At 41.7% G+C, this 19269-nt stretch overlaps 1 pseudogene across 1 annotated transcript in view; it reads left to right on the forward strand.

Annotated features, from left to right (window-relative positions):
• LOC308244182 (translocation protein SEC62-like) overlaps window positions 1-12602 on the forward strand; it is a 49996-nt pseudogene extending 37394 nt beyond the window's left edge. Inside the window, exons 3-4 of the transcript in view lie at window positions 11188-11954; window positions 12260-12602. The product of the transcript in view is annotated as a translocation protein SEC62-like (transcript). The remainder of the gene's footprint in view (window positions 1-11187; window positions 11955-12259) is intronic.
• Window positions 12603-19269: the final 6667 nt, after the last annotated feature.

A 19269-nucleotide genomic window follows, 5' to 3' on the forward strand; every position in this document is an offset into this window, starting at 1 on the left:
ATGCTAACTCGCTCAAAGCCCTGAGCATCCGCTCACAGCCAGAGCCCATGGAGGAGCACGGCCTGAGGGCCTCACCGGCTCCGCAGAACCACTCTGATCAGACAGGCTTCCAGGAAGGGCACCTGGGGAATGAGACTCCAATGTACAGAGAAGGTCGGAGAGAATTTGTGTGAGTTTATTTGAGGCAAACTATCAACAACTGCCGGGAAGCAGGATAATGCTCCAGAGAATGGCGGTTTTGCCCATTATTTTGTACACTAGATGCCTGGTGCACGAAATTCATGTACTCGGGGGGTGAGGGGTTCCTCAGCCTGGCCTGCGCCCTCTCGCAGTCCGGGAGCCCTTGGAGGATGTCTGACTGATAGCTTAGGCCTGCTCCCCACACGGGCCTAAGCTGTCGGTCGGACATCCGTAGTGTGGAGGCAGGAGAGGCTCCCACCACTGCCGCTGCACTCGCCCCATGAGCCTGGCTTCTGGCTGACCACCAGGGAGCAGCTCCTGCATTGAGCGTCTGCCCCCTGGTGGTCATTGTGCATCATAGCCGGTCGTTCTGCCATCGGCAGAAACTGGATAGGGCCAGAGAAGGACTCAGAAGGCCAGCCAGGGAGGGACCGCGGGAGGGCTCCAGGGTGTGTCCAGCCCATCTCGCTCAGTCCCAATCAAAGTTTTAATTTCAGACCATCTTTTGTGGATACTTTAGGTCTCTGAGTTTACAAGGCCACCACACAGGCCTTCCCTGAATTAGGTTAGCATGTGGCTCCTTTTTTTTTCCACACAAGTAACATTTTAATGCAATATTTTTTTAAAAACAAAATTAATGCCAAAAAATTCCATGATGAACAAATTATCAACATTTCAAATAAAGACATGGTCCGTGCAGAAGCCCCTGAGTTGAGTTCAATTGGGGGGAAGTGAACCCCCAGACCATCTCTGCAGGTCAGGGATGAGGATGTCCCACCTCCCAGAAACAGGCATCTACCCACAGCAGGGTGGCACAATCCAGCCTCCCCCGAACATGGCCTCCCACAGGCCCCTGAGCAGGGACCAGGCCCAACGCCGGGCCTCTTCCTCCTCCCGGCTGCTTAGCCTCTCTGGTGCAGACGCACCATCCATTGCAGACTACAGACATGTTAGTCAGGCTCAGTACACACCATGTGCAATAACTACTCTAGAGGCCCCAACTGACTGCTGGAGGACATTGTATTTCATCATACAAAGTTGTGTTTTTTAAATTAACTACTTGACAACATTTAAAAATTGGAGCTATTCACAGAAAAAATGCAAATTTCTAGCCTATCTTAAAAAAATACAGATTTCCATCTGATCTTGAAAAATCCAAAGTTTGGCAACTGATTAAAACAACAACAATAATAATTCCCGTTTATTGAGAATATGTTCAATGCTAAGCACAAGCGCAACACTTTATTCTCTTCTTTTAACCCTCACAGCAATGCCATACTCACTACCCCTGTTGTACAGATGACGAATCTGAGGCTTAGAAAATGTAAATGTGTTCAAAATAACACAGCTAATAAGTAGCTTGGCCAGATTCAAGCCCAGGGAGTTTGACCCCAACGTCTATGCTCTCATACTTCTGTACCTTCCACCCTCCCCAGGCCATGGACTAAATTACTGGTTTTCAAAAGTGTTCCAAGAAGCCTCAAAGCCTCTGAGTATATTAGGTGTGGGGTCTCCCTTCCAAAGGAGGCGGCTCAGCACTCCCCCCTACCCCAGGCCCCTGCACCTCAGAGAAGTTTTGTTTTCCTGATTTCATATATTGGAGTCTTGTTAAAACTTTTTTTTTTTAAATAAAAAAGGAATTCCACTGCTCAGAAACAAAAGTGGAACAAAGCCACAAGCCCAGATGGTCTCCTTTTCAAGTCCTCTCCAAGGTATTATGATTTCCTGGATCAGAAGAACTTCCTTCTCCCATTCCCAACTTACCAGATATCTCCACATTATTGCATCACTTCGGTTCTACCTTTGAGCACTTGGGTGCCGCTTGGACTTCCTCTTACAACCGGAGACTGGCCAAGCATCCAGAGATGTAGGAGCCACAGAGCCATGGACCTTTCTCGGAGACCTGCTGAGTGTGGACAGGGAACACTGTGTCTGTGACATTATGCTGAGGCCGACACAGGTGGGACGTGCTGAGTGAGGAAAGGGAGATGGGGGGAGGATGGAGGAAGCTAAAAGCCACTGAACCTGGTAGGAGGGTTGCCCCCTTGCTTCTCTGAGTTCAAGTCTTGTATGGGCCAGCATAAATTTCAGTCTTGTCATTGCTGCCCATATTCTTTAGTGAGTGTCAGGAAGACAGTCTCAAGAGTGTAGTGGGAAGCACCAGGCAGGATCCTGAGCAGAGCCTTGTCACTGCTTGGCACTTCATGACCTTGGGCATAATATAAAAAGTGCACTGCATCTCTACACACCTTGCCCAATAGTCCAAGGGACACGGGGAGAGATGAGAATGGCTTTTCTGTTTTAATTATAAGCATATGATCTGACAAGTGCAAACCAAGAAAAAGTGCGAGCTTCCCAATCCTCTTTCCAGATAGGACTGCTGGAGGCAGCCTTTCCAATGTGATTTCAGCTTTGGCTTCAACTGCCAGTGACTTACTAGCCAATGACTCCCAAATCCATAACCCATTCAGGTCTCTCTCCTGATTCCTCCTCTGTATTGAAGGTACCTTTCCCTTGAATGCCCCACACATGCTCCAGCAATTTCCGAAATGGAACTCCTCAGCATCTCTCTGGAAGCTGCTCCGTTAGCAGGGTTGGGAACTTCAGGAGCTGACGTTCTCACCCCAGAAACCTGGGAGCCTTCATAGCTGCTTCCCTACCTCATTCCTCATGTTTAATCAATGTCAATGCTTTATTGATTCAATCTACCCATTGAGGAGTTCTTGAATGTGTCTACTTATCTCCAGCTCTAGTGGTGTAACCCTGGACAAGGTCACCCCCATCTCTGGACTGAATGACAACTGCCTCCTATTGGTTATCCTTCTTCCACTCTTGTCCCCCATCCCATGCCTCATGCTCCAAGTCACTAAACAAACTCTTCTGAAACACATACACACAGAAAGATGGTCTTTCTAAAACACAAGTATGATCATCTTTTTCTCATGCTTAAACCCCTGCAATGGTTTCCCATTTGTCTTAGGATAAAGTCCTAACTCTCACGTGGCATTCAAGGCTAGCCCCTGCTCATCTCTCTAGCCATCTCTACTCTCAACATTCCAACCAAACTGCATCTCTTTCAGTTCCCCAAACACAGTCCTTTCTCTCACCTCCACTCCTTTGCTCGCATTCCTCCACTTGCTGAGAATATACCCTCTGTGATGGTTCATCAATGTGTCAACTTGACAGGGCTAAAGGATGCCCAGATAGCTGGTAAAGCATTACATGGGGGGGGGGGGGTCAGTCAGTGAGGGTGTTTCTGGAAGAAATCATTTTTGAATCAGGAGATGAGTAAAGAAGACTGTCCTCACCAATGCAGGTGGGCATCATCCAATCAGCTGAGGGCTTGAATAGAACAGAAAGGTGAAGGCAGGGCAAACTTGTTGTCTGCTTGAGCTGTGACACCCATCTTTGAACCAGACTCACACCATTGGCTCCCTAGTTCTCAGGCCTTTGGACTCAGTCTAGATTACACTCCGCTTTCCTGGTTCCCCAGCTTGCAGATGATAGATCGAGGGACTTCTCAGCCTCCCTGACATATAGCCAGTGCCTGTAATAAATCTCCTTATATATCTCTCTCCATGTTTCCTATTGGTTCTGTTTCTCTGTAGAACTCTGCCTAATACACTCCCATGAACTCCTGTGCATCCCTGGGGCCTCGGTTTAGATAGCACTTTATCCAGGAAACGTTCTCTGACCTTCCAGGCCGAGTTAGATGCGCCTTTATTGCTTTGCCACCGGCACCATGTTTTGTGTTCATTGTAGGTCCTACCATAACACACATGTTAGAATTCCATGTTGACTTAATTGCTTTTCCTAACAGGCTGCCACTTCATGAAAGCTAGCACGTATTCTGTTTACATTTGTATCCCCTGGACCTAGGTCATAGCCAGGCAAATAGTATATGCTCAATAAATTTTTTTTTTCTGATTACAGTGACCAGACTACCAAATGTATGAGTTGACTTTTAGAAGAAACACTGAGAATGACTACCAGGAAAGAGTGTGCTTGCTAAGGAAAATATTTCAGTCAGATACGTAAGTCAGACTGTGCTTTAACAATACCAAGAACTGACTATTAACCCCTTGGCAGTCTGTTTCCTAGAAGTGCACATATTTTGAAGTTTGTTTGTATAACTTGTGAAACAAAATATCTTTTTATGTATTTGAGAACTTTCTGAGTTTCACTTAATTTCTTTTTGCCAGACTAACATGGCAAATGCTTGGTGTAGGTCTCTATTTCGTTGTGACTTTCCCTTCTGCCCACTCATTAAAAGCCCTGCTGTTAGACTTTCCCCTGATGACAATGCCTAAAAAATGCTCTCATTAAAAGCCTTCTGTGGCTGCTGTTGAGAGTCAGAAGTATGAGGCTTTTATTTTTTTTTTTTGATCAATGTTTTGATCTCCCTTTTGCCCAGAGTTTCCAAACTCTGGACAATTGGTTACGTTATTTTAATTATTTATTTCCCAACACATTTTCTCTCATGCACTGGCCCCTCCCTGGTGTGAGACTGCAGGAAGTGAAAGGATCTGGATTCAAGTCTTAACTACCATTTATAAGCTTGTGACCTTGATAAGCTACTGAGCCTCTCTGAACTTCAGCTTTCTCCTCTGCAGAGTAAGAGTAACACAACCTCATACCTTACTCTCTGCCTTGAGCGTGGAAGGCTCTCTATAAATGTTAATATCTTTCCCAAATGCTTCTGTTATTAATTATACTCCTGACCATGCAATGGCCCCTGTGGAATCTCTGCGGATTGAAATGGTTTTCTATGATAATAAACCTACTCTGTTAGCAGGAGCAATTGCCAGCCAGTCTGGATGTCCACACTCACCCCAGGGGCTAAAGCTTTTAAGATTCACATTAAATGATAGGATTGTTTGCTTTCTCCCCTCCACAGCAGTGCTCACATACTCTGCTCATTCTTGTAGTCTTGGGGAAGGGAAAGCCTCATCCCACATAGAAAACCCAGTCACCGACCTGTCTCAATACTTAAACTCTGGCTCCGGAATCCAGGACCACCATTAGTAACAACAAAATCATGTGAAGAGGGTGGGGGATGCAATGACAATGGGGAAGAGTCAAAAACACTGAAGGCAGAAAAATACAAGCAGCAAGGTGTAAAGCCCTGGCCGGGTGGCTCAGTTGGTCAGAGCATCATCCCATCCCATGCACCAAAAGGTTGCAGTTCGATCCGGGGGGGGGGGGGGGGGGGGGGGGGCGCGGGCAACCAATAGATGTTTCTCATCTCTCAATCTCTCTCTCTCTCTCGTCCTCTCTCTCTCTCTAAAATCAATAAAAACATTCCTCTGGTGAGGATTAAAAAGAAAAAACGAAGTGAGGTGTATGGCCATCCTAGTTTGGCAGTTGGACATCTAATAGATTTAGATGATTCCTTACCTTTGCCCAGCACCTGGACCTTACAGAGATCTTCCACAGCTAACATCTCCTTTCTTCCTTACCACTATCCCGAGAAGTTAGCAAATATTATTATATTCATTTTTCAGAAGGAGAAACTGAAGAGAGTATGCCGAGATTGCACAAGCCTACCCAAGATGCAGCTGGGACTTACTTCAGGCTTCTAGTTCTGAGACCAGTGTTTTTTCTACCACATTCTCTTGTCTCTCATACAGCTGGGGAAGAGGAAGATTCCAGTCAATTTTACAGGAAGCACATACTCGGGAACTTCTTCCCAGTGCCACAGAGAAAAAGTATCAAACTGGGGTTAAAAAAAAAGAGAAGAAGAAGCCTAGGCCCCATGTCTAACAATTAACTCCTGGGACACTGTCTACTTAACTCTGAAAAGAACAGGTAGCAATACATGATTCCAAGTTTCCTCTCATGTTTATTTCTTTATAACTAGATGTGTATCTTTAGTTATTTTAATATATAACCCAAATACCTGTGACATAGAAAAAAATGCTTTAAAAAATTGGAGTTCATCACAAGTTCAGCAGCAACTATGGTATCTTTAACCCAACGGGACCACTATGGCTGAATTCAAAACTTGGGATTTTTGATTCATAGCTTCTTGGTAATAGTTCTCACTCAACTTTAATCAACTTTTCCATATTTCATTTTCCTGAAAAACAGAGACGACAATATTTCTGTACAGGGAAAGAGGAATTTTCAGTTCCTTCCCCACTGTCATCTTGTCTCCTCCCATCCCTCCCTGCCCCATCACAAGGGAAGAGGAGTTGCTAACCTGATTGGTGAGAGTTGGGGGCCAAGATAGACCCTGTAATGAGTGGGCAGAGTCGCTGTCCCCAGGAACGGTTCTCTGTCTTTTTTACTGTATGTAGGATAGGCGAGTGGGCTCAGCCCTTACTCTCCGCCTTCTATATGCAGGTGCTTAGGGAGATGTATTAAATTACTAGCCATCTTATCTTCTCTGTCATTTGGTCATTGTTCCTTCATGCACCCTTCTTGAGAGTACTAAGATCCAGAGATTTTAATGAAGGAAGGAGTAAAGGAATAAAAGGTCCTGTTTAGGCCTCAAGGCCTAAGTCATATGCTTCCATTCTTTTTTAATCATAAGGATATTAAATGGTGGCTCAGTTGCTAGAAGGCAGCACTGTTTATTTGACTCATGCCTTCCACCTGTCTCTTTCTACAGAACTGTGGTAATCAGTCTCCAAGACAGTCCCCAATGAGCTCCACTCCTGGTATTCATACCTCTTTATAATCCCCCCACACTGTGCCCGGATTGAACAGTGTGACCAATAGAATATGGCACAAGTGATGCTAGGTAACTTCTGTCTCGGCTGTTCTCTCTCGAATCATTTGCTCTGGGGAAAGCCAGCTGCCATATCTTTAGAAACCCTCTGAAGAGGCCTCTGTGATTCCTTCCTAGAACTAATCCTTTCTCTTCTCTTTCTTATTTATTAAAGCTAAATAATATTTATATTAATATTCATATTTTATTGTCAAAAGCATAGGGTTTGAAATTTCAGTAGAAGCCAAATGTAGCAATCTATGCTTGATTTCACAGACATTTAAGATCACTGTGTGTGAAAATTAAAGACAAGTCTAAGAAATCTCTTGAACTTAAATAGGGGCTTCTATTCTGTCTCCATATTTGTCCTTATAATTTTAGTTCTATTGTGTACCATAGAGTGAATCCCTTCTTCATAATGGAGAACTTAATTTTTTTCACCTCTTTGTCTATATGCATAATTAAATTATATCTAGTTTATCAAATTACACTTATTCAAGATGAATATTTTGGACCAAAGATGTATTAATTCCAAGTCTTACTGTTGACACTTTGGGTCTGTTTTTACTCAATTACACAGTCCCCTGAGGTTGGCAGGCATTAGTTCCAAAGACTGAGTGGACCTCTGAGAAGCAAGACAAAGGAGAGGAGGACAGTCTGACATTTCGTTTGTTTCCTAAATCTGGATTCTCAGAATTGAGCTCACATTGCGCCAAAGGGCCCAGTATATCTGCTCCGATCTTCCTTTGCATACCTTCTCCTTCCCTTGAAGGCAAAGCAGTCTTCAGAAGTTAACCAGTTGATTTATTTGTAGGTACTGAAAAGTTCAACACCTTTCACTCAGAAAGAGGCAACATTTATTTTAAAGATGATTAAGAAGATAAATGGGAGAGTTATCAAAAGGAATAGTATGAAGAGACATTATGTTAATGATGTATCTTAAAAAGTTCTGAAAATAGTCAAACCTCTATATACAAATTTAGATGAGTGTGTGCATTTATGTATGTATGTGTGCATATATGCACATGTTAAATTATACATATATGCAAATGTTATATATATTTTTTAAAGCATCCACTTCTTTGATTTAGGGTCCAGTGTTCTCTTCTCTTCCTGGGAGAACCTCCCAAGGAGCCATTTTATCAGAGCTCACGGTTCTATTTATCCAGTTTCTGATGATCAGCCTCAGGGGCAATTTGATGTAATACATGTTAGCTACAATATAGGGCTTTTCTACTTAAACCAAACATCCAAATTATGATCCAGTGAGACAAACAGTGCCTTCTCTCCTGCACATGCATGTCTGCATATGTGGGATGGAATATGACTCTGGTAGTGAGACAGCCAGTTCTCTTGAAAAATCTTCATCCACTCCCTCTTCCTAGAGGATTCTGGCATTAGATGTGAGACAAACAAAAAAGAAGAGAAAACTGTTTTTTCTTAGAATCCATAAAAGACCGATTTCCTTATTATTATTATTTTTCGAGTGCTGCAAAATGCACAAAAACAAGACACATCTCTAAAAAGCTCTGAAAAGCCACAGTCTTTTTTGTGTTAAAAGAGACCAGCCACAGAAATATTGTTACTTCCCTAAAAAGTGCTGTCTGAATATTTTTTCACTTCCTTCTTCCAAGGATGACTTGGGCTTTGTGAAATAATCACCAGAAGACAAGATCTTTTTGCTTTGGGGAAGGCAGGCCAGTGGAGGTGTCATAACTTTGTCCCCTTAATGTGGTCACAGAGGTCTCAGAGGTTGACCATGCAACCATGGGTAAAAAATGATAATCATCTAAAGAAAAGAACATGAATAGTGTCTTTACTTTCTTAGAATTGGGAGTTGGCTTCCTGGGACCCTCTCCCCTACTTGCAGCTTCAAAAAAAGGAATTGCTAGATATTCATTTAGGTTTTTGCCTACTGAGGGTGTTGGTCCTCACTCAGGATAAGAAACTGAGGGCCATTTCTGAGAAGGCAGCCTATCACTCAGTTTGGTTCTAACAAAAACTAATGTACTTAAACCAGTGGGGCAGAGACTTACCAACAAAGCCAACTAGAATTGTTATTGGTTCTGAAAATAGGGTTTTCCATTAAAGCTATAAGAGCAATTGAATGGTATAAAGAGATCTTTTGGTTCCAAAGGTGATCTGAAGACTCCACCTGTCTGGTTGATCTCCAGAAAGCAGTGAGTGAGGCAAAATTTGTGTAGTGTCAGCAAAAGCTCCTTCTTTAGAAGCATAGCTGCGGGGTGTGGGGTAAGAATGTGTGGGGGACAAGAGAGGACCCAATGCTCTTCTGTTCCTATTAGAGGCCCGGTGCATGAAATTTGTGCACGGGTAGGGTCCCTAGGCCTGGCTGGAGATCAGGGCTGATCGAGTCCTTCCAGCTGCCGGCCAGGGCCTTCCTTCATTCCGCACTGCCCCCTGGTGGTCAGCACACATCACAACGAGCAGTAGAACTCCTGGTCAGTTGACCTGCTGGTAGGTCCAACTCCTGAGGGGACAATTTGCATAAAAGCCTTTTATTATATAGGATTCTCCAAAAGTGGCACTTTTCAACCATATTTTAAAGTCACAGTTGTCAAGGTGATCATTGAGGATGTTAGAAGAAGTGGAATGAAAATGCAAGATGCACAGTTTCTCACTCCTAGGCTTGCTTCAAATGCCAGAATCTAACAAGAACTCTGTGATTTCTTCCTCAGTCTCCAAAGAGACTCCAGTTCCAGGGCCAGAGCCAGTGTAAGAATAATTTCACTCAAAGCCTTCCTTTGGGGCTCCTACTTAGTTTCTATATTATACACTAAGGACTTGGGAACTCCACTAGCCATCCATCCTCCTTCCACCTGAAGAAAAGTAAGTTAGTTCAAATGGTGGACTGAGCCAACACAGCTACTCCTTCGCAAATCCCAGGGAAATGGGATACATAAAATAAGACTAAGTCCTAGGCATACCTAGAACATGCTGGTTGAGTAAAAAATGAAGAATTAGCTTCTAGACATATGAGATTGCTTCCCCACTCAGAAGTTTGTACAGTACATAAGCAATTGGAAGAATAAGAAAGAAATTAAAAGGTTATCAGTGATGTAATTTAAATTAAATCAAGAATAACAGGCATCTACTTCATAAACAAAAATGATTTCCAAAAAAAATAAATAAATATTTCACACAAAAAGTTTAAAAATAGAAAGGTTAGCATAAAGTTTGTTTGTATATAATATAAAAACTCAAAACAATAGGTGAAAAAAAAAACTAAAGAAAAAAAAAACAATAGGTGACTTGAACAAAAGAGGTTTTTATTCACATAAAATAAGCCCAGTAAGTAGTTCAGGGCTAGTATACCAGGAACAATGTCATCAGAACCTTAAACCCCTAAATTTCTGTCCTGTCATCTTTAAGCCATCTGACAGTCCAACAGGGCTGCTGGAATTCCACCCATCATGTCCAGATAGTAGGAAGGGCAAATGAGCATTCACAACTGACATAGCATCTTTTAAAGCAAGTCCTTGGATCCCATTCAACACTTTCACTACTTCTCACTAGCCAGAACTTAGTCACATGCTCATACTTAGGGCAAGATAGGCTGGACATTCAGTTTCATATACTATATGGCAATGTATGCTGAGCTGAAAATCAAAGGAGGACTGGAAGAGTGGATACCGGGAGGCCATTAGCAGTATCTGCAACAGAATAATAGCTTCCTTATTAGAAAGATTCAGTATTCTAAACACTCAAATTTCCTTAGGTAAATCTACAAATTTAAAAAAAAAATCTTTTTAAAATTTGCAAATAAATTTTTCCCTTCTAATTTAAAAATTTGAGGTGAAACTTGATACAATAAAACACACAGTTCTTCATTGTAACAGCTTAATGAGTTTTGATAAATCCAGGATACCTGGGGCAAAGCTCTGCCCTACCAGCGGGGGACTGTATTGGGGAGAGATCTCGGTCCTTTCTGCCCTGCATCACAGCAAGAGAGCCCCTTCTACCTGGGGCTGGAGAGGGTTAAAAATGCCAGCAGTCTGCCCCTCTAAGGGTGAAACTGTAGCCCTAGATGAGGTGCAGGTGCGGGGAGGGAACCCTCCCATGTCATATACAGCCAGGGCACAGCTTCCACATGCAGAGCTGGGGGTGGGGAGAGTAATGGAACAGTTGTGGCTTAAGTGCCACAGATTCTCACTGTTCTTGCCTAGATATAGTAGATTTTCTTGAATGAATATTTCTGTATACCCTTAGGACAATTTCCAGAGACTTGGAATGATTTATTAAAATATATATTTTTCAGACATAAGAAGTAAATTCAGAAAATTGGTGAACCAACTAAAGAAGAGAACTCTGTAGCCAAGTATCTTCAATTCAATTGTCCAACAAAACCCACCAATATGATGGGTCACCGTTGATTATTTTATTTATTCAAAAGCAGTGGATTGCCCTTTGGATTCAAAGTGGGTAAAGCAAGAAAGGAGAGGAAGCTTTATTTATAAGGGATTCTGTGGTTGACTACTGCTACAGACTTTTAAAGAAAAAAATTTTTCACTGGGCACTAAAAATAATGAAAACAAAGTATAATAAAGACATAAAAAAGGGGGAAAGGAAAAGCTAAAAGTGGAAAAGAAGAACATTAAAAGAGCAAGAAAGAAAATCTAAAGGATGAAAAAAACAAACAGGAAAAAGAAAAGAAAAGAAAAAAAAAAGATGGTGAAAATCCAAGAAGGAGGAAATTCTAGAAACTCCCCAAAAGATGGAAACTAAGAAAAAATTCAAGCTTAAGCCACATGATGATCAAGTTTTTCTGGATAGAAATGAGGTACTTGTGAGGATCTATGACCCAGTTCACTTTAAAACCTTTGTCATGGGGTTAATTCTTATGATTGCTTGCATAGCAGCCACCCTCTGACAGGCAGGAATGAGAGTAGGTGTGGGTGCAGGCTGTTTTCTGGCCAGCATCTTTCTCCTTGCTGTTGCTCCTTGCATTCTATTTCTCGTCATTTAGCTCATAACTAGAGGAAGGCGCCTCTTTTGGTTCTTGCCAAATCTGACCACCGATGTGTCCTTCAGGCCTCTGTATGATCCTATATAATAAAAGGCCAGGGACCATAAGCATAACAACCAGAACGACTGCTCAACCAGTCACCATGAGGTACATTGACCACTTCTCGGTCCCTCCCCCACCTCTGCTGCTGTGGGTGGGGCAGCAAGTGGCTTGCGGCAGTGGGTGGGGCAGTGAGCGACGAGCAGCAGGTGGGACGGTGAACTATGAGCGGCAGCGGGCAGGGCGGCGGCCCAAGCGACAAGCGGCAGGTGGGGCGGCAAGCGACAAGCAGCAGCAAGCGGCAGTGAGCTACAAGTGCACTATTTTGTGCGCTGGGCCTCTAGTGTGAATATAAAGGACCAAAAGCAACTTAAAGATGAGAAATCTGAAACCAAAAAAACAGCAGAAATCCAACAGTGAGGAAAAGTCACAGTGGGAAAAAGGAAGATGAGGAGTGAACAGTAGGGCCAGGAATCATGGAATAGATAACTCAGGTGGAGAATGGCATTCTGACACAGAGAGTGACAGGCGGGAAGATGACTGATCCCACACAGTAGTGAAAATGGGAATGATTTTGAAATGATCACAATAGAGAAACCAGAACAACAAACAGGTGGGAATCATGAAGAGGAGGAAGAAGACAACAATGATGGAGAAACAACTAAATTTTCACATGAAAAATCATAATCTGCCCAATTTGGGGACTAAAATGGCACAAGAGGTTGGATTTTCTATGTTGGCTGATCATCATGATGCACAGATGACATTTGTGACATTCTTCACATCCACTTACTGAAATGTATTTGACATCCAGGGACTATTCAGTCCCTCATTCCACAGAACACTATTATTGGTACAGTCAAAGGCCATTTATAAATATTATCTATTTGATAATTTTACAGTAAGTAGGTCTCATTAGTTGTCAAAGGTTCACTTCCCACAATGATATTTAGATTAATGGCATTTTTGATAGTCATATGGCTTTTTACTATTAGGTTAATCAAAAATAACTAAAAGGGATAAAAATGAAACACCAACACTTCAGATTATGTGTAATTATGGAGCCATTTTATAGTTTTGTTGCAATGAAATGTTTAAACTCATTGTTTTTGATAGTTAAGCTTTTGTTGATTATAAAATTACTAGAGGCCCAATGCACGAAAATTCATGCAAGAGTAGGCCTTCCTTCCCCCAGCTGCTGGCACCAGCTTCCCTCCAGCACCTGGGACCTGGGCTTCACTGCGGCCACTGGCAGGCACCCAGGCCCGGGGTGGTTTCGCTCCAGCCCTGGCTTTATCTGGAAGGATGTCCAGAATGACGTCCAGAAGGATGACCAGTCTAATTAGCATATTACCCTTTTATTATTATAGATACCAGGAAATGTCTAAGATTTGGAGTTAACAGGGTTCAAAAGCATTTTGTGGAAACAAGCCAACTAGTAATACTGCAACAGCACTTTTAGTTTAGCTACAAATTCTCCTTTTGAAACTTGGAAATCCAAACTGGTTTGCACACCTGGCTCAGAGAAAGGTGGCCATCTCTACTCACAGAGCAAGCACGCTGCTGGAGGGTTATGGCTCTGCTTCCCATTTCCTTGTCCTAAAGTAAAATGTGTTCTATATGTAATTTACAGACAAACATTGTCTTTTAATTGTTACTTGTTATTTAGGCATTTTCTTAACACTTAAATTTATAAAATTAAGGTCATTTAAGGGTATGTTTTTAGAGAAATGAAAGTTTCTGTAACCCACAGAACATCTGTGATCTTTCTACAGCAGGTTCAAGTTTCATGCCAACATTCCATGTATTTGAATGAGTTAAAATGATCCCTGTTAATTAAGAATGGACTTGAAGTAGCTGTTTGTATGCCTTACTGCTCACTTTGATTTATCTTAAATCTCTGCATTTGGAAGTGGGGTACTGTATTACCCAACCAGGAGGCACTGCTATCTATACTAATAAAAGGGTAATATGCTAATTAGACCAGGTCAACTGGACATCTTCCAGATGTCTGACTTCCTTCTGGACAAAGCCACGGTGGTGGGGGCCGAGGCAGAGGCAGTTAGGGGCAATCAGGCTGGCAGGAGAACAGTTAGGTGGTGATCAGGCCAGCAGGCAGAGATGGTTAGGGGCAACCAGGTAGGCAGGCAGAGGTGGTTAGGGATAATCAGGCAGGCAGGCAGGCAATCGGTTAGGAGCCAGCGGTCCAGGATTGTGAGAGGGATGTCGACTGCCGGTTTAGTCGGACATCCCCCAAGAGGTCCCAGATTGGAGACGGTGCAGGTGGGGCTGAGGGACATGCCCCCCCCAGCACAAATTTTGTGCACCGGGCCTCTAGTAAGAGATAACTTACTGTTCTTAAATATCAAATTAAAATAAAGAGCAAATATGCTAATTAGACCAAACAGCAGAACTACCATCCAGATGACCTTCTGGATGAAGCCAGGGCTGTGAGGGCCAAGGCCCTTGCATGAATTTCATGCACTGGGCATATACTAAAGGCCCAATGCACGAAATTCCTGCACGGGGCGAGGGGGTCCCTCAGCCTGGCCTACACCCTCTCACAATCTGGGATCCCTGTGGGATCAGGCTTAAACCGGCAGTTGGACATCCCTCCCGTAATCCGGGACTGCTGGCTCCTAACCACTTGCCTGCCTGTGCCCCTAACCACTCGCTTACCTGCCTGATTGCCCCTAATCACTCACCTGCCTGATTGCCCCTAACCACTTGCCTGCCTGCCTGATCACCCCTAACTGCCTCTGCCTTGGCCCCCACCACGATGGCTTCATCCAGAAGGTCATCCGGAATGATGTCCGGAAGGTCGTTCAGCTGTCTAGTCTACTTAGCATATTTCGCTTTTATTATTATAGATATATTCATGAGTTAAATTGTTGTTTTTCTAGGAAGAGGGGTCTGGAAAGTCCTGCCCCTCCCCATGCCACTCACCACTTTTTTTCTCTATCAGTTTTCAGCCATTTGACAATGATGTGCCTTGATATGGATTTATTTTTTTCTCTGTTTGTGGTTTTACTGGACTTGTTAGATTTATAGATTGATATTATTAATCAAATTAGAAACATTTCAGCCAAACTTCCTTAAATGTTCTTTGTTCCATTAATGCTCTCCTCTACTACTGAACAACACTTATGGTAGATTGCTAATTTTCTTATGGGTAGTTAAGGCGCTGTTCATATTTTTTCTTTCTCTTCAATTTGGTGATTTTTGTTGACTTTTCTTCAAGTTTCTTGATCTTTTTTCTTCCATTTTCAATCTTATGTTAATCCCACACAATATTTTATCAGATAGAGTATTTTTATTTCAGATATTGTATTTTTCATTTTATCATTACCATATGGTTCTTTTTAAACCATTTTCATATCTTTCCTGAAATCATCATATTTTCACACATTCTATTTTTCCTGTAAATTCTTTAATATATTTATAATAGTAACTTTAAAGTCCTTAAATGCTAATTTCAACATCTGTCTTATCTACGGGTCTCATTTTCCTGCTTCTTTGTTTATCTGGTAGTTTTTATTGCATACTGGACATTGAAAATGATACATTGTGAAAAATCTAAATTCTGTTATCTTCCTCTGATGAGTATTGGCTGTTGTTTAAGAAAGGAGCTAAATTTCTTGTGGCTATCCTTAATCATTTGCAGGCTTCTTTCTATGTTTCATTGGGCTAGTTATATTTTATTTTTTGCCCTTAGTCCTAGGATATAGCTCAGAGTCCTGGGATGTGGTCCTTATATCTAAGATATGATGCTTCTGCATATCACAGAAATAAAAGAGATGTTTACTAGTTTAAGCCCCTCTAATTTTGTAGATTTTAACTTCAAATTCTACCTCCCCAGCACCAGGCAGCTGCTGAAATCTCTGCTCAGCTCTTTTGGCCACCCAGCTGTTGTTTTCTGCTGTGCTCTTTGGAGTCTTGCCCTGTGCATTTGCAGTTAGAGGGTTAGCCAAGGTTTTGAGAAGAGTTTGTACATAGATCTGGGGGCACCCCCCTCATTAGTGCCCCCTTCAATTCCCAGCTGATCTGGCAGCCCTGTGCACTGGCCTTTTTTTATTCAATTCAATAAGTCTGTGCTCTGCAGACTAGTGAATATCTGCAGGGGCAAGCCAGGTAAATGGATTCTAGCTCCTCAGCTTGTGCCTGCTCTCGGCCCCTCTCCAGTGCCTTGAAGCAGATATGTAAACAGAGTTTGTAATTACTGTCAGTGAGAGGTTTAGTCTGACACACACTACTCTGCCACTACTTGAAGCTGGAAGCCTTTGTATTTTAAAAAAACAAATGAGATCATGCTATATATTTTATTTCACAATTTTTTTCTTTTATTTCAGAGAGAGAGAGGGAACGAGAGAGAGAAGAGAGAGAGAGAGAGAGAGAGAGAGAGAGAGAGAGAGAGAGAGAGAGAGAGGAGAGAGAAACAACAATCTGTTGCTCCCTGTATGCATCCTGATTGGGGATCAAACCGCAACCCTTTAATGCTGAGGATGATGCTCCAACCTGCTAAACCACCTGGCCAAGGCTATTTTATAACATTGAACAACATATTAAAATTGAATAACATATTTTAGATATTGTTCTGCATATATATATAGCCTTATAGTGGATATATATATATATCCACCTTATTTTCTTATTCTGACATACAGTGCCCCAAGTATTCAACTATAAGGCTATATAACAAGGATAAACTCTTCAATGAAGCCCAGAGTTATGAGTTAGATCTTTTCAATGTTTTTTAAAGATACTAAATTACTTTATTTTGAATATAACTCCTTAATGGAAAATAGACCATAAGATACTAGTTATATTTGGGTCTGTGGCATCATGAATTTAAATAACCCTCTATTAATGTGCATTCTGTTTTTTTCCAGTTTTCCCTATTATAAGCAATGATATAATGGACATCCTTATACATTAATTATTTGGTCTTTCCAATAGGATTATTATCCTGGGAGTGGAATTGCTGAGTCAAAGTAAATCTACACTTAAAAATGTAATGTGTAATTACCAATTACTCTCTAATAAAGCCTATATAAATATTTGTTCTCCAATAGTATATGGCAGTGGTCAGCAAACTGCGGCTCATGAGCCACATGTGGCTCTTTGGCCCCCTGAGTGTGGCTCTTCCACAAAATACCATGGCCTGGGCGAGTCTATTTTGAAGAAGTGGTGTTAGAAGAAGTTTAAGTTTAAAAAATTTGGCTCTCAAAAGAAATTTCAATCGTTGTACTGTTGATATTTGGCTCTGTTGACTAATGAGTTTGCCGAACACTGGTATACGGGAATCCTTATTTTTTCATAATTTTAAATAACATTGGATACTGTTAGTCTTTTAATTTTTTCCCACAAGCATAAACCATGCATATGACATCTCATAAAAGGGGGATATCCAGCCCTCTTCTGCTGTCCTCAATCTTGATCCTAAGCTTTTGCCCCTTCCAATTTTCCAACATCATGTCTCAGTCTTGCCTGCCTTTTGAATAGGACAATCAATGCTGTCTTCTGGGCTCTCCTCAAAAACAATTCGGGTCCTAGCTCCAGGCATGCTTCCCCTGGCTGTGCTGATAAAGCTTTGTCCCCTACTGCTGCTACTCCTTGGGTATCCCTTCCCCACAATCTACCTCATTCCCTTCACAGTCCTTCATTCACTGTCACAATTTACCTCATTCCTCCAAATTTAAAATAGTTTTGTTTGGGTAAATTAAGGTCATTGCAATTTCATTTGATCCTGCAACAATTTTGTCAACTTTGTCAGCAGGAAATGCTCTAATATGCCTCCAAAATTACTGCTATAGCTTCCTTACTTTAAAAGATAAACATTAAGAGAGCAAATTGCATACTGGAACTTTTTCTCAGTAAAATACATGTGAAGAAAGAGTCGAGTGCACTTTAAAGATAGAGAATGAAACAGACATGTTTTCCCATACTTCTCTGGATTCCCACTAATTTACACAAAGGGATTTTAAAAAATATATAATAACCCAAAGGTAAAGGGAATTGGAGAGAAAATAATAGCTACAAAGTGATGCAAGTTAGAAAGCAGAAGGAGGAACGACAACTGAGCTAGCTGACCCAGGAAAGCTAAGTCCTAAGTGAGCAAGCTCAGTAGGAGCCATTTTCCAATACAGAGCGTCAAAGTCTCAAGAATTAGAAGTGTGAGGGTAGATAAAGGGGAGGACAGAAGTCTAAGGGGCAGCTAGACGACCCTCCTCCCCCCAACAACAACACAAAATTCCTCTTCTTTATTTTGTACAACCAGGTGGCTAGTTCTCCTTCCTATCTCAGCAGAAAATGGGGACTAATACTCTGGAGAGAGTGAAAACAGGAGGTCTTTGAGACGGAGAATACATGGTTAGTGATGGTTTTGAAAACAGAAGGATTAACTACTAAATATCCAGTCCCGCTCCTACAGTTCCTGGCCCTTTTTATTTCTTGGTTCCCAGAATACTGTGCAGGATATTAGGAGATTCTTCTGTGAAAAACTTCTGACAAGCCAAAAGAAAAGACCTAAAGAGAATGGCATTAGGGCTATCCAATTAAATGCCCACCTTATCTCCCTTCAGTTGATTAGGTGGTCTTCTCCCACCCACAACACAGAGTTGCTATTAAGCTTTTTTTAGTGCCCCCATTTCAATTATAAGTGAACATCCATGGATCACCAGACATTAAAGACAGAGATTAAAAACAGATTAAATTAATTTGGGGAAAACAGAAATTAGGTAAGAAGATCAGAGAGCTAAGAGAATATATTGCAAACACGAAGCAATAGGATGCTATTTTAAAAGGAACATTCACAAAACAAAAAAAGTCTTAGAAAACTTAAAAATGGCATAAATTAAAAATCCAATTAAAAAGTAGGAAAAATTTTTGATGAAACCTTCCAAAGGATAACAAAATGACAGGAAATAGAAGAGAGAAAAAATAAGAACATTTAAGAACTGAGCCAGGAAGTCAAATATCAAAACTATATGAGTCATAGGAAGAAGGAATAGTAAAGAGAAAATGGAGGAAATTAAATCACTGAAAAAAATTCAAGAGAATTTCTTTTTTTCTTTTTTTTTTAAATAAATCTTTATTCAGATTATTGCAATTATTTCTCCTTTTTCCCCCCATAGCTCCCCTCCACCCATTTCCCACCCCACCTTCTGCCCTTACCTCCCCCCCACTGTCCTTATCCATAGGTGTATGATTTTTGTCCAGTCTCTTCATGAACCCCCCATACCCCTTTCCCCCTGAGAATTATCAGTCCACTCCCTTTCTATGCCCCTGATTCTATTATATTCACCAGATTATTCTGTCCCTCAGGTTTTTAATTCACTTGATTTTTAGGTTCACT

Source organism: Plecotus auritus (assembly GCF_963455305.1).
Source record: "Plecotus auritus genome assembly, chromosome: 3".
Lineage (NCBI taxonomy): Eukaryota > Metazoa > Chordata > Mammalia > Chiroptera > Vespertilionidae > Plecotus > Plecotus auritus.